The sequence below is a fragment of the Colobus angolensis genome, unplaced genomic scaffold (genome assembly GCF_000951035.1).
Source record: "Colobus angolensis palliatus isolate OR3802 unplaced genomic scaffold, Cang.pa_1.0 Scaffold113, whole genome shotgun sequence".
In the NCBI taxonomy this organism is placed as follows: domain Eukaryota; kingdom Metazoa; phylum Chordata; class Mammalia; order Primates; family Cercopithecidae; genus Colobus; species Colobus angolensis.
Window position 1 is genome coordinate 4,347,522 of NW_012112364.1, and position 16,497 is coordinate 4,364,018.

The 16,497-nt window shown below is 40.6% G+C and overlaps 1 protein-coding gene across 2 annotated transcripts in view; it reads right to left on the reverse strand.

Moving 5' to 3' along the window:
* TNFRSF19 (tumor necrosis factor receptor superfamily, member 19) overlaps positions 1-8,457 on the reverse strand; it is a 103,687-nt gene extending 95,230 nt beyond the window's left edge. For both annotated transcript variants that reach the window (XM_011958835.1, XM_011958818.1), the window contains exon 1: positions 7,868-8,457. The gene's annotated coding sequence lies outside the window, so the exon portion shown is untranslated. The remainder of the gene's footprint in view (positions 1-7,867) is intronic.
* Between the last annotated feature and the right edge of the window lie 8,040 nt (positions 8,458-16,497).

The window sequence follows — 16,497 nt, forward strand, 5'->3', positions numbered from 1 at the left end:
AGCAGCTGTAGCTCCAGCGCGTGCGAGGCGCGGCCAGGGCCAGGGGCTCGCTGGGCATACTTTTCCATCAGTAGAATGCTATAAACGTGCAAGCAGTATTGCTCTGTTCGTTCACCCAAGATACGGTGCATGACTTTGGTACCGAGGCATCCACCGTTTCTCACGTGTTGGTTTTGACTTCCGGACTCAACTGCACTGTTTGGATGGAGCCAAGTCCCTGTTTCTTTTCTATACCCCAAGGCCCATTGGAGCCCCACCATCAATATTTGTTGAATGAATGAGTGAATAGGTTGTTGTATTTAATTGCCCAAAAGCACAGCTCGTGACCCCAAGCTTCCAACAGCGTAGCACTACACTAGGTACTTGTGAACAATGTTAAAAATATTATTCCCGATGTCGCACCTTGATAGACGTTGTATATTTCAAATCTAACACATCCAGAATGCAGACCACAATAACGACTTATTGGTAAATGGTTTCCAAGTGATGTACATTATCTTATTTGAACCTCAAGGCAATTGTGTGCTTCCCTGTCCCATCTCCCAGCGGCTACCTGGTCAGACTCCAGGCCTCGGTGCACATCACTACCATAGTCATTCCCACATCCCGCTGAACCTGAAAAGTCACCTTATCTGTGTTTCCTTCCCCAACTAGACCTGGATCTCCCGACCTGGATCTCCCGAGGGCATATCCTAATTCCTTGATATCCCAGGGCCTAGCACACGATAGATACTCAGCACATCTAAGCGGAGTTACTGCATCTTCCTTTGCAAGGTCTTACGCAGTCCGCCATCGTTCTCTCTGTCTTGGTGCCCACCACCTCCACCACCATGCAGGCCCTCCCCACCCCTCACTACAGCACTGCCTCAGCCATCAACCCTGCTTCCCGCCTTTCATCACTGCCTCCGTCCGGCTCAAGAGTCACAGGAAGTTCCTCGTTGTAAAGAATGGATTCTGCGCTCCTTAGATTAGCATTCCGAGATGTCCAGGTGAGGCCCCACACCTATTTCCAGACTTGCCTCGCCTCTGGCGCAGGCTTTATAAACTGCGCCACGTGGCCCTTCCTTTGCTCTCTACTTCCTCTTCGTGCTCTCCCATCTTACCTCTAAGCTTTACCTACTTGCCTTACTCCTGTTTCAGGACCTCGCTCAAAAGCCATGGTTCTCACGAGTTTTCCCTCAATTCTGAGCCTATTTATTTCCTTGCTCCAAGGTTTGTGGCAGTTTAGCACTTGCCCACTGGGTCCTGTGTCATAAGATTCTGTGTACTAACTTTCTTCTTCAAGGAGTTAAAAGCACTTTAAGAGAAGGGGCATATTTTGTTCTGATTTGCATCTCTGACAGTATCAGTCATTCAGATAAATGTTCAACCAATGCTTTCTGAGTGGAATTGAATCTACCAGCTCAGGAACTACCTTCTCTGACTTCAACCAAATGTTCTTCTTCTTTCTGACCTCCTTTTGTCCTTAGAGACAGTAACACATTACTGAGTTCATTAGTTCTTGAATCATTTCATGTGTTTTGACAGATCTTCCCAGTTAGCCTGTTAGCTCATAATAGAGAGAGAACCTGTTGTTAGCCTGCATGGGCGTGGGATCTGACAGTCTGGTCCCAATGCCAACCTGTTCATTCACTAGTTGCATGACTTTGGAAAAGTTACTTCACCTCTCTAAGCTTCTGGTTCTCCATCTGTAAAATGAGTTGCTTCATTGATGGTTGTTAAGTATTAACAGATAAGGTATTTAAGTACTTAAGCCAATGCCTGACACTCACTAAATAGCCATTCTTGGTAGCAATATATCCTCTTACAATGCCTCCCATCAATCAAGAAATGTTCGTTGACGGAGAGGAAAAGGACATTGACCCTCGGCACTCCAGCTGTTAGATTCATCTAATTCTTTAAAGAGACTCATTAACTTAAACACAGTTGGCCCTCCACATCCAGGGATTTCACATCATGTATTCAACCAACTGCAGATTGAAAATATTTGAAAAAAAATGAATAGTTGTGTCTGTACTGAACATGTACACTTTATTTTGTCATTATTCCCTAAACAACTATGTACATAGCATTGACATTGTATTAGATATTATAAGTAATCCAGAGATGATTCAAAGCATATGCAAATTTATACCATTTTTTGTAAGGGACTTGAGCATCTGCAGATTTTGGTATCCAAGAGGGTGTCCTGAAAGCAGTCCCCCTCAGATGCTGAGGGAACACCATAGTTCCCACTTACCTTCATTTGAGTGTTATGTGATTTGGAGACAGTGTCTAAACAAAAACTCAGGCACACAATTGAGCACCATGGTAGTATAAAAAGAATTCTGTTGGCCAGGCGCGGTGGCTCACGTTTGTAATCCTGGCACTTTGGAAGGCCGAGGTAAGCGGATCAGCTGAGGTCAGGAGTTTGGGACCAGCCTGGCCAACATGGCGAAACCCCATCTCTATAAAGATACAAAAATTAGCCAGGCATGGTGGCAGGCATCTGTGATCCCAGCTACTAGGGAGGCCGAGGCAGGAGAATCACTTGAACCCAGGAAGCAGAGGTTGCAATGAGCTGAGATCACGCCACTGCACTCCAGCCTGGGCGACAGACTAAGACTCGGTCTCAAAAAAAAAAAAAAAATTCTGTGATCCTTTAGGCTCATGCAAAATGAAACTGGATGCTTGTAATTAGGACTGGGAGCACTTTACTTCCTTTGAAGCACTGCATATCATTAATGGGTTAAAATTTTTACTGGAAAAGCCAAATTGCTGCAACGATCTTGATAGCGGTGTTTGTTTTTAAGATTTATGTTAAAGGTTAGTTTTCTGAAGACAGTTTTAGCAATATCTGAGCTGATACAAAGTGCATTTGTTTAAAATATTTTTCCCCAAAAGCTGAACTAAGGAAACTTGAAAAACACCTTGAAAAAATAGTTTCAGTGATAAACTAGCTCACTGGAAGCAAAGCTAGTGAAAAATTGCCTGACTTCTAGTCATTTCTAGTGTAAATCACTATTCCTTGGGAGGAAATGGAATAGAATGCAAGCTACAGGAGAATATGAAATTTTGTCTCTTTGATTTACAGTGTTCGGCACATAGTAGGTTCTCATTAAAAATTTGTTGGATGAATTAGTAATTGAGAGTGAAAATCTCAAAGGGTAATAAAGTTTTCCAAATGCAGTTAAGAAAATAAGTGGAGGAGGAGCCCCCAAGACCTAGCTATTTAAGTAATTCACCATACCCACTACTGCCAATTATAGACTGTCAGCACGGGGCTGGGGGAGCACTGTAAGGCCAATGCCCAGTGACTTCCTGAATGTCACACACCAAGTTAGTTAACAAAGCTGGAATCAGAATCTGGGCTTTCTGTATCTTAACATAATTTTTGCCATACCATGGGTGCATAAACCAATATATATATAAAACCCAAGGAGGCTATTTTTATATAATGTGGAGCTCAAGACACAGAGCCAAGTTGTTCCAAGTTGCAGCACTTGCGCTGATCTTTGTGAGTTTGTGGTATCTTGGCCCTGAGCACCTCATTGGCTAGACCCTTTTCAGGCCATTGACTCTCCTTCTCTCCTTCCTGATAAACATGGTGGACTCCCCTACCTAGGGCTGGCTTAAGGCCAGGCTGGCTGAGCAGCAACCCATGGTGCTAAGCTATGGAGCCACCAAAGAATGGGGGGCATTTAACAGAATGGAGAAAACTATCCTTATTAGAACTCCTCGAAAAGAGAGTGGGGTATGTTGGAAGGAATGGTTTTATGAAGACAATTGAAACCCCCACCTGACTTCTCCTTCTCCTTCTCATCAAAGAGAAAATTTAAGTCACAAAGGAGGGTGTTAAACTACCTACTTCATCTAAAGAAGTGAGTATTGATTTTGGCGAGTGAGTGGGTTTGAGCTAAAACTGAATGACTAGTGACAGTAGAGGAGAAATTAAAGCACAGCCACCAGGGAGCCTCCCTCTGCCCTCCCATCATAGAGCTCACCCAGGCGGACAACGTTTTAAAGAACCACCCTTTAAAGGGGACCGAATCACTCATTCTTCCAGGGTGGCTTGGACTGGCCTTGCCATCACAGAAAGAGAATCCAACTAAACCAATGCCAGATGGTTGAGTTCAGTTCACTCCTGAAGCAGAGGGAGAGCAGATTATGCCTTCATGGCTTAGGGAGGTCCTTTATGGCCAACCTGGCAGAAAATACTATTAAAAATGTCTAATATTTCTTACAATATATATAAAAACAAACAAAAAAACTGGAGCCCACATTTTTGTCCGAAATTTTGGCTATAATGTTTGCTGACAGTCAAGTTCAGCTTTGTGTAATTCTTGTAAGAGAAAGAATGAACTGCCCAGCTCCAGAACGAAAAAAATGTAGACCACAATGCTGCCACTGAATTATTCCTAAAATCTTGCACATGGTATTTATCCTTGCACAAGTACTTAATGTATATTATTGAATTAATTGATAATGAGTGAATTAATAAATATGAGGTCATGTTAGTAATAATCATGTTTACAAAGGAATCATAAAGAGGGTGATAAGCCCTATTATGAGGGCAGCTGTTTGGCCATGAGAGTCCTGCATTTGTATAAAATTTTATCAATAACTAAATTAAAATATTTCACACAAGATATATATATATATATATGTATTTTTTGAGATGGAATCTCACTCTGTTACCCAGGCTGGAGTGCAGTGGTGCAATCTCAGCCCACTGAAAGCTCGGCCTCCCGGGTTCATGCCATTCTCCCGCCTCAGCCTCCCGAGTAGCTGGGACTACAGGCGCTCGCCACCACGCCCAGCTAATTTTTTGTATTTTTAGTAGAGACGGGGTTTCACGGAGTTAGCCAGGATGGTCTCGATCTCCTGACCTCATGATCCACCTGCCTCAGCCTCCCCAAGTGCTGGGATTACAGGCGTGAGCCACCGCGCCCAGCCCCAAGATATATTTTTTCAAGGAAGAAAAATAAAGAGTGAATGAAAACATGCTCAAGATTCTTAACATAACCAAACATGATATGAAACACATATCATATCATGTTTGAAATGCACATTGCGTTTGTCAACTGAAATGTCACAAAATCCCACTGGGAATTTCCCTGGAGGAAAATTGACCTTTAATTATTAAATTTTTTGTGGATGCCATTGGCATCTTCTAAGAAAATATCAGTTCCTTCAAAACACACAAAGATGTGTTGATATAACACCAAACTCCTATATATACATACACACAGAGACAAACACACAAATACTATATAATTCCACGTTGCATTGATGCATTAAACTTTTTGTGAAAATTATTTTACTTGTTAAATTATGGGTAACAGCTACTGTGTTTAGACAGCTTAGAAGTCCAGAAGCAGAAGGAACAGTTGGGAAATAATCGGACTAATCCAGCCAGCTGACTGACATACCTGTCGTGGAAACAAAAACAATGCACTCCAATAGGAAGTGGCTCTCTTTAGTTTTCCAACTAACATTGTTGTTTGATGAGCTGCAGGGTGCATTTGTTTAAGCAGTTGTTGGAAAGCAGACCCCGCGTGGTAGACTGGAAGCAACATTGGACTAGAACTGGGAAAATCAGCCATGTGACCTTGTTAAGATAGGGACATTCATTGTCTATAGCCTCAGTTTCCTCATCTGTAAAATGGCCATAAAAATTCCAATCCTGCTTATTTCATAAAGATGATGTGGTCAACACCCTCACTTCACACATGAGAAAGCCCTCTTGAGGTCATATAGCTAATTGGTGACAGTATCAGGACTCGACATAAAAGTCTTTTGAAGACTTGGACTTTGTGTAGTAACAAAGCTGCCACTGAAGCAACAGATAGGAAAGTGCTTTGAAAAATGTCACATAAGGGTTTCGTTGAGTAGAAGTAATAGGACTATATCTGCCCGTCATTTTGTGGTAATTAATTAAGAAATGCCTTTTGAGACTGTACCTGTACCTTCAGATATAATCATCTTTCTTTTAAAATCAAATACACTCTGTTTCATTTCTCAACAATGACACAAGAAGTAAACAATGAACTGAATTACTTCAAACAGTGAAGTGGATTTTCAAGGACTTGACCTGCCCCAGCTAGTTTTCTACAAAGCCTGAATTAATCAGATAATTACTAATTCTCCCCTTTGTTTAGGGCTGAGGAGAGCTTCTATTTGTTAAAATGATCCTAGTAGCAGAATAAACATTCATTTAAAATTGTTTTAAATCCCAATTCTGAACTAAATGAGCAAGTTTTCAAACGCACTATTTCTTTAGGCACCGTCTCCAGTCATTGTTTTAAAAGGTTAATTTTCTTTATCTGAATGTGAACACTAATACCACTTTTGTGATTAAAAGGAAGATTTTAAGCAAACAAATTTTTAAAAAATCAAACTAAACCGATATTGCAAGATATTGTGAACATGATTCGTTGTACTCTTAGAAAAAAAAAAAAAAAGCAAATGTCTCTCCTGGCATGACTAAAAACAACAGTTAAATCTTTAAGATTAAATTATTACTGACACACTTTAAAAATATTATCAGTTTAGCCTGGCTTTAAATAACCTCCACTTAACAACTAGTAAAGTTTTAAAATTAAGTAAACAATGCTAATTACCCTCCTAGTTCAAGAGGAAAGTGTAGAAAGTAATTTGATTAATTGACTCTGAAAAATTAATTACATATGAAATGAGACTCATTAGACGTTTCCTGTTTCATCAGAATTTCAGACTAAAGGATAACTAGTCTTATCACTTATGGTTTCTTTGTGGTTCAGCTAGCATCAAATAGACTTGTGATAATAACTAAATATTTTGCCCAGATAAATTTAGGACTAGAACATTAAAAAAAAAAAAAAAACCATTGCGAACAAAGTAACAGTGTTACTTTTCCACTGTATTTAGTTCTTATATCTCACTATAAAGATTTTGCTCTGTGTGCCTGTGAGCGCGAGTGTGTGTGTATCATGAACTGACAAAGAAATAACAGTTAACTTCCAAATTCAGTACAGCAATATAATTTGGTTTTGTCATGTTGGGCATTAGCTAAAGTGAAAATGTGACTGAAATACTTTATGTAACATAATAACTGTTGATTACTCAGTTTTCATAAACAGTTGGCAAATTTTAACTTACAACAGCTGTCACTATAAATGTAAAGTAAATGTTAATTTAGGAATATTAACCTTGTGAATGTTTCTGAAAATAAGGCTTATGCTATTTCCAAAGGTTATAGAAAACCACTAGAGTATTTTTAGCCAAACTTAGTGCAACTTTGTCCTCACTGTTTTTAAATTCTTCAGTTTTACACATAAAAGGCTTTAATCATACTTGAATGGTTTTTTCAGTGATTCCCTTGAGTGTACAAACTGCATAAGGAAATATATTTGATAGATTTACATCTTGGAAGTGAGAGAATAAATCAACTAAAGAAACAGTATTGCCAGAGATACATTTTACTCTTTTATATAAGAAAACAAAGAAAGCATTTTCAACAAGCAAAGTTGCACTGACTGTTTACTAAATAAGGTAACCCGTAAATACTGAGAGCAATTACAGCTCACAGATCTCAGGGGCTGAAGTGCTGGTTGCGTGCTAAAGTTAGCACTGTTCTATTTTGTCCTGTTTGTACAACTCATTTCCAAGTAAAATTTGCATGACAGACGGCAAACCCTCTTGTACAAACTACTAAAACTTGCATCAAGTTCCATAGTTACTCTGATACACACAGTCAGTATCACGTAGTAGTCAGTTGTATAAATGCTTTCTAAAAAATTAATTAAAACCATTCTTTTCTCAGAACACATGCAAAAAATGCAGTGAAAGCTACAACAAAACTTAAAACAGAGTACCTGCAACATGCTGAGCTCTTTGCAGTACTTACCCGTTCGACAACTTAGTTCCTCCTGGCAGCACTTCTATGCCAAATGCTTCTACCTTCCCAAAAATGTGTGTCAGCACAAGCCCAGACGAAACTTCAAATCCAGGAAAATAAAATTAACCATGCAGATCAAAGGCAGACGAGCAGGGAGATGAAATGCCTGTAATCTGATCAGTGATCAGTTGCTGAACATCAAAGGCAGGGCTGAGTTTATATATATGCATGGATATCAAGAAAGTTCACTTTTAGCAGGTAGTTACCCTCCCGCCTCCTAGTCTACAGTCTTTGTTAAACATGGATCACGTTGTTTTCCTCCTCTTTTTTGCAATAAGGCAATGCTGGTAACTCTCCCATGCTTGGGCTGAGTGGCTGGATCTGTAGCTTTTTTGGTTCCCAAGCTGTGTTGTAGACTGTGTGTTGGAAGCTTTTCCTAGTGCCAGCGGGTTCTGCTTTATCCCTTTCATCTCGCTGAACTGCAGATCCCATGACATCATTCAGCGCTGTGGGACTGGTAGGAGAGCTATAATTCAGCCTGTGGGGGAGTGAAGCTCAGGAGAAGCCAGAGTTTGGCTGATTTCTAATCACGTTAGACTATTGTGCCTCACACAGGACAGTTTCTGTTATCTGTCTCCCAGCTGCAAAGGACAGCAACTGCTGCTGGATGCTTCTTGGGTGATAAGATCCCTGATGGATGGAAGTGCCAAATGACAGCATTTAATGGCCTCTTCGCTGATAAAAATCACAATTTCCTACAGAGACTGGGTGTCAAACATTCAGCATAGTTAAATAGCACTATGAGACCACTCTGAAAAGCACCAAAGGACACTGCCAGATGGACCAGATGCCATTTTCACATTCTGTTTCCCTTTTCAAAGTGACAAGTCTTTAAGGATCTTAAGGAAACTGACCTTTCCTTGAAACATACATTATTAGGATCTGATTGCCAATCACACCGGGGTGTGTTAAGTAGTTAAGCACCAGATAACCAGCAATTCGTGAATAAACTGCTGTCTTCCACTGGCTCACTTAAGACTTTGGGCAGAGATTTAATCTCAGTCTTTGCCTTAGTTTGGGACTCTGGAAATTAGATTTTAAAGCAATATCTACTTCTTAGATATAATTCATTAACACTTGTTGAGCATTTTAAAATTCACAAAAGAAGAATTATATAGAACAAAGCATTTGCCCTGTGATTATTCCAAAGCCATGTTATTTGCCTTTTAGGGCTGTTTCTTCCAAACTCATAGTTTGGACTTTCAACTCACTAAAAAATTACTACCTTAGCCTAATTCTTCATATTTTAAAATTAAATATATTGCTCATTATTTAAAAAATTTTAAGCTATTTTCTCTAACAGTGTCAGATTCAATACAATATGATTATTTTATTTTTAGTATTTAGTAAAAGAGAAGATAAGAAGAAATTTCATCTTCCTTGAAATCCAGGATATGGTGCTTTTCTGATTTTCAGACAGTTCTTTCATGGAATGAAGACAATTTTTCTATTTTATAATGGAAACTCACCAACTTTTAGAAGGTAAGTTAAAAATATTTTTGCAAAACTTAGGGGCTAGTAGAACTCAGTCTTTTTAAATGTAACTTCCCTCCTTAACTGGTTCTGTCTAATTTTTCCTGATGTGATATTTGAAAATGTTGTTTATGAAGTATTTATTTCCAGACTTCTATGATTTTTGAATAATTTGTAATAGCCAAATATTTAGATTGAACAGTTCATGAGTTCAGTATAACATTTAAATAGTCCTGTGATTTTTCAATGTTTCTTGTATAATTTTTCTACCTATACATCATTTCTCACAAATGCACAGAGCTCAAATAGTATTTGAACTGGCGGGTGTGATGCTTAAGGACTTTCTTAAAGCAGACCAGGAAAATTCCGGTGACATCTGGGCTTCACATATGTTTCCTGGGCGCCTGGAACCCATGAATACAAAGAAAATATTTACAAAGACAAAATATTTACAAGAAGGCATGTGCCCATTTCTTTTCTGAAGTAGTCCAAACCTAGCACCAGCATGGAATCCATATGCCATCAGCCTGCACTCAGGATTAAAGTTTCCCGATACACTGATATATTAAATCAGAGCAACTAGACACTCTGCAAGGTTCATTGGCTAAGCCAGTAGATTCTGTGTCTTTATAGAGTTCAACATCAGTAGGAATAGGTGAAGGACTGAATTTGGATTCTTGTGTTCCATTGGAAGCATACAGGAGGCACTTGAAAGCAGGGACTTGAATGAAAACCAATCAAATGATCTTCAATTTATACAAATCTCCCCAAGCAAGATTTGTAGTTCAAGATACATCTGGCAATGCAATACCCTCTCCAGTGGAAGAGTTTATTCACCAAGTCACTGAGCATTGTTTTGAATTGGTCCTCTTGTGGCCAAGAACACCCCACGTGTGAGATGAAAGGGGGCTAAGGCTAGAGGCCCCATCTGTCGCCTGGACCAGAGTGTGGCTAAAGGTCGGCCGGTTGCAGGAGTGACCTCTTGACCTGAGGCTCATTTAGCACTGTGCCCAGCCAGCCCAGCCCCCTTCGTTGTGAGGTGTGGCCTGGACCATTGTTGTTTCTGAACAGCACCAGGAAGGGGAGCTACTGCAAAGCTTTTCTCTTTCCCCACCAAGAAGCTTAGACTAGTGTGATTACATCAGTGTAATACTGTGGTGATAAGAGATCCAGCACTCCACTCAACATCATTGTCTGTTGTAATGACACCAAGTTACAGCATTTGATCGATGATTCCTGTGCCATGTTACAGTACACTTGGCTCATCTTAGTCTTTTTGCCAGGCTGCCTTTCATCAACCTGGCTCTGCAACATGGTTGTGGCAGCCATTGGATCCACAGTGGGGAGCTCCAGGCTGCACGAAGTGGTCAGTGTTTGAGATGATGGGCATGCCGGTTACCCTGATCTGATCACACCTTAGAGGTATAGAAATGTCACTAGGTGCCCATGAATATGTATAGTTATTATTAATCAGTTAAAAAATAAAATAAAATAAATGATTGAGAAAACTTCAGTTGTTCATATCCAAGAATGGAGGGGCTGTGTGCGATTCCTGATGGTCTCATGTCACCCCCAGTTGCCACTGTGTGCTATTTTCTTCCCAACACTTGGAACGTGGTTCCTTTGCTCCTTTATCTTGACAGGTGGATAGCATAAATTCCTACCATTTTAAGATATAGGTCAGGTGATAACACATTTTCCCCATCAAGTTTCACAGTTTTTAGAGTTGTCTGCATGTCCTTTCTGATGCCGTCTTTTCTAACTTTTCTGTTCAGAGGATACATCCTGGATTATATCAGACAAGCACAGCTCTATTGCATACATTAAGAGGAATAATTTCTGCATTTGTTTCAACTGAATACTTTTTAGAAAATGAAATAGCTCATGGTTATGAAAAGAACATGGATGCTGGAGTCAGGAAGGCCTGTGTTCAAATCCCTCTTACTACTTGTACTTGAATAACAGCTTAGGCAGTGTGGACAAAGGCTACCTAGTCCCACTGAGCTTTTTGTTTCCTGAGCTGCAGGAAGGGGATAACACCTACCTCATTAGTGTTTTGCCAAAATAACAAACTTAGTTGGAGAGCATCAGGCAGAATAAACCCTCAACAGAAGATCTTAGGTTCCTCTCTTTTCTCTGTAACTATTAGAGAACCATAGGAAAATGCCAACATTTTAGCTGGGGGCTCCAACTCAAACTTCAGTATTCTAAAGGGGCAGGACAGGCTCTCCCACAGCTCCTGGGCTGGTTATTCAAAGCCAAGACATGCTCAGGTCCTTCACGATGCTGGGACCACTTGTACATGATCTGGGACCAGTGGGTGCTATCTGGGACTGTGGTCCACATAATCGTAGAAAATGGCTCAAGCCTGTTACAGGTTGGATTGTATCCCCCTAAATTCCCATGTTGATGCCCTGACTCCCAGCACCTCAAAACATGAGCTTATCTGGAGATAGGGTCTCAACAGGGGTAATCAAGTTCAAATGTGGTCATTAGGGTGGGCCTCAATCCGGAATGACTGATGTCCCTATAAAAAGGGAGACTTAGATAAAGAGGCAGACACTCATACAGGTAGAATGCTGTGTGGACATGAGGATGACCATCTACAAGCCACAGTGAGAGGCCGGGAACAGACCTGTCCCTCACAGCGTCAGAAGAAACCAACCCTGCTGATACCTTCATCTCTGACTTCCAGCCCCTGGAAGTGTGAGATGACACACTGCTGCTGTTGAAGTCTGTGGTACTTTGTTATCACAGCCTCAAGAAACTAATACAAAGCCACCATCCAACAAACTACAAAGAGGTGCAAATCCCATTTTCCTAATGTTGCGAAGCCTTACATTCTCCTCATCAGCATCTGCCTCCTACAAAGCGCCCCCAGCTCCGGTGGACACCCCCTGCCCTGCTGGACTGCTTCCTACCTCGTGGGCAGAAGGCTCCTTTCTTTTCTTAAAGGGCCAGTTCAGGGACTACTGTTCAGTGAAGCTGAGTATGACTGAAAGTCACTAAAGATAACTGGGATAGAACCCAGTTTCGGGCTACTATAAATAAAGCTGCCATGAACACTTCCTGAACCTGAAAGAGCCAGTCCTTCCAAATGGATCCTGAGTGGCTAACTGGGTCTAAATGCAGAATGGATCCAGGTCACAAACATCTTCTGCATTCTCTGAGAAACCACAGGCTCGCGTGATTTGGGGACTTTCATGGCTGTCTGCTCCTGTTTATGCCTCCTGGTTTGATGGGTGCTGGGAAGTCTCATCTTGACTCCTGGATCACACCTGCATTGACCAATCAGAACCAAACACACTTGCATCCCTCACTTGCAGAGCAGACCAGAGTGGGAATCTGGGCCGGAGCTTTTTCTATAAAGGATAACCCATCTCTCTGTTCTCAGGGAGAGTATCTTTGTTTTGTACTGAAGGAAGGCTGCGTCTCCCTGGTTTGCAAACTGCTTACAGGAATAAAATCTTTCTCTTTTTAAAGGAAGATCCTTTTCAGTGGATTTGTTGATAAAACTTGTGTACAAATCTTAGTGTGGATATATATTTTCATTTTTGTTAAGTAATACGTAGGAGTAGAATTTCTGGATGATATGGTATATGTATGTTTAACTTCAAAAGAAACTGCCAAATTGTTGTCTAAAGTGTTTGTTCCTATTTACATTCCTGATGGCAATATAGGAGATTTCCATGTGCTCTACTTCCTTGGCAACACGTGATATTGTCAATTCTTGTCATTTCAGCTATTTAAATGCGGTCTAGTAGTAGCTTACGATAGTTTAAATGTGCATTTTGTTGATGCTAGCACTCAATTTATATATAGAGAGAGACTTTACTTTTTAGAACAGTTTTGGATTGACAGAAAGATTGAGCAGCGACTACAGAGATTTCCCGTACATTCCCTGTGCCCCACTCAGCTTCCTCTATTATTTGCATCTTGCATCACTGTGATATATTTGTAATAATTAATGAATCAATATAGGTGCATTATTAACTAAAGTTCATAATTTACACTAAAATTCATTCTTTGTGCATAGACTTCTATGTATTTTTTTTTTGAGCTAGAGTCTTGCTCTGTCACCCAGGCTGGAGTGTAATGGCATGATCTTGGCTCACTGCAACCTCTACCTCCCAGGTTCAAATGATTCTCCTGCCTCAGCCTCCTGAGTAGCTGGGATTACAGGTGTGAGCCACCACTCTTGGCTAATTTTTGTATTTTTAATAGAGATGGGGTTTTGCCATGTTGGCCAGGCTGGTCTTGAACTCCTGACCTCAAGTGATCTGCCTGCCTTGGCCTCCCAAAGTGCTGATGTGAGCCACCGCACCTAGCCAGACTTCTATGGATTTTGCCTAATATATAATAATATATGTTCACCATTACAGTTTTGCACAGAGCCGTTTTGCTGCTCTAAAAATCCCCTGTGCTCCACCTATTCATCCCTCCTTCCCCTAGAGCCCCTGGCAACCACTGACGTTTCTAAAGTCTCCATAGTTTTGCCTTTTCCCGAATGTTATGTAGGTAGAATTATGTGGTATGTAGTCTTTTCTGATTGACTTCTTTCTTTCTTTCTTTTTTTTTTTTTTTTTGAGACGAAGTCTTGCTCTGTCGCCCAGGCTGGAGTGCTGTGGCCAGATCTCAGCTCACTGCAAGCTCCGCCTCCCAGGTTCACGCCATTCTCCTGCCTCAGCCTCCCCGGTAGCTGGGACTACAGGCGCCGCCACCTCCGCCCAGCTAATTTTTTGTATTTTTAGTAGAGACGGGGTTTCACCGTGTTAGCCAGGATGGTCTCGATCTCCTGACCTCGTGATCCGCCCGCCTCGGCCTCCCAAAGTGCTGGGATTACAGGCTTGAGCCACCGCGCCCGGCCTTCTGATTGACTTCTTTCTTAGCAATATGCATTTAACTTTCTTCCATGACTTGCTAGCTCATTTCTTTTTATTGTTAAATATTCCGTTGTCTGGCTATAGTTTATCATTCACCTACTAAAGGACATCTTGGTTGCTTCCAGTTTTTGTGATTATGAATAAAGCTTCTATAAACATTCATGTGTAGGTTTTTGTGAGAATATAAGTTTTCCCTAGGAGCATGATTGCTGGATCATGTGGTAAGACTGCAGTTAACTTTTAAAGAAACTGCCAAACTGTCTTCCACAGTGGCAACAACGTTTTGTATTTCCACCAGCAATGAATGACAGTTCCTGTTGCCCTGCAGCCTTGTCAACATTTGGGTTATCAGTTGTCATTGATGTTGTTTTTAATTTTAGCCACACTAATAGGTGTGTGGTGGTATCTGTTTTAATTTGTAATTCCGTAATGATGTATGGTGTTGGGCATATTTTCATATGCTTATTTATCATTGTGTATCTTCTTTGGTGAGGAGCCTGTTCAGATCTCTTGCACATTTTAAAACTGGGTAGTATGTTTTCTTATTATTGAGTTTTAAGAGTTCTTTGTACATTTTGGATACAAGTTCCATATCAGATATGTGTTCTATAAATACTTTCTCCCAGTCTATGACTTATCTTTCTAGTCCCTCAGCACTGTTAGCTTCAATTCTTAAAGGTACCTCAGGCAAAATTGGAAATTAGAAATACTTATCCAAAATGCTAGCCAATAGAACAACTAGTGATTTAAATAATCTGTCAAATCCAGAAGGTGCCAAAGTAGCAAACTGTCTGTGAATCAGGCAAAACTATCTGTTATGTGGTGGTTCTGATATTGACAACAACAGCAACAAGGACAAGTTAATTCAGCAGATCCACACATGCGCACCCTGCATCTGTGATGGAAAGGGTGCTTTGTGCTGGAAACTGCCGCAGACCATCCAACTGCACCCAGCTGCCTTCTGCTCTCCGACTTTGCATAAGAGACTCCCAAGTCACTCTTATCTGCCATATTGCCCTCTAAATACTTTGCTGAGCCCAGGCTAGCTTTCAGAGAAGCTATCCAACTCGTATCTTATAATTAATCAAATATTTCCCATTTCCTTTTCTGCCTCCTCAGCATTTATCCTGATTAATATACCAGGCTAATTATGAATCTCGGTTCTCAGTAGAGTTTGACAATGCTAACAAAAACTGTTGGTGAAACAGCAGGAAAATGCAAAAGGAGGCACTAAGAAACATCTTCAGAATAATACTACCACTATCAGAAACAGATCTGTGCTTCATCAGGAAGGGTGTTAGATAAAGACAGGCATGCCCTTAAAAGTTGATTCAAGAAATGCCGATCTAAATACAGTCAAAACATTCAGTAATGCAACCACCCATTCAACGGAAGAAGCACCCAGCACATAGTTGGAGCACCGAATACACAGAATAGTTAGAATAACCGATGAAAATCAGGAACATACAAAATCTATTTTGGGGGAAAAAGGGAAAATAAAGTGGTCCTGCTAAATAAAACTGAACTGTAGTGGCAGGAGGTAATATAGATGGAGAATCCTTCAATTTCAGAGAATGAGAAATAAGTTAAGAGAATGTTTACAAATACAGCTTATAGTATATTTTGAAAATAAAATTCCTAAGGCCAAATTAGATTTTTTTCTCCTCTAATACGCATGATAGAAAATACAGGCAGTTTTAACTGTGGAAGAAATCCTATTTGGCACCACATACTCAGCTTGTCATAAAATTGCTTTGTAAAAATTTTTTGTTTTGAGATCATTTTAAAGAGGAATCGCAAAAGTAGTAGAGGAAGTTCTCACATATCCTCCACCCAACTTCTTTGTATGTCAACAGCTTGCATAATCATAGAACAATTGTCAAAATTAAAATATTAATCTTGGTACAATACTGTCAATTAAACTACAGGATTTATTCAGAAGATTTACTCCACGGTGAACCATTCTATGGGTTTTGACAAATGCACAGTCACGTGTCCATCACCATGGTTCCATCACCCCCAAATCTCCTCATTCTGTCTCTTTATATTCAACTCCTCCTCACGTTTGTTTGTTGTTTGTTTGTTTGGAGATGGAGTCTCATTCTGTTGCCCAGGCTGGAGCACAGTGGCACGATCTCGGTTCACTACAACTTTTGACTCCTGGGTTCAAGCGATTCTCCTGCCTTAGCCTCCTGAGTAGCTGGGATTACAGGTGTGAGCCAC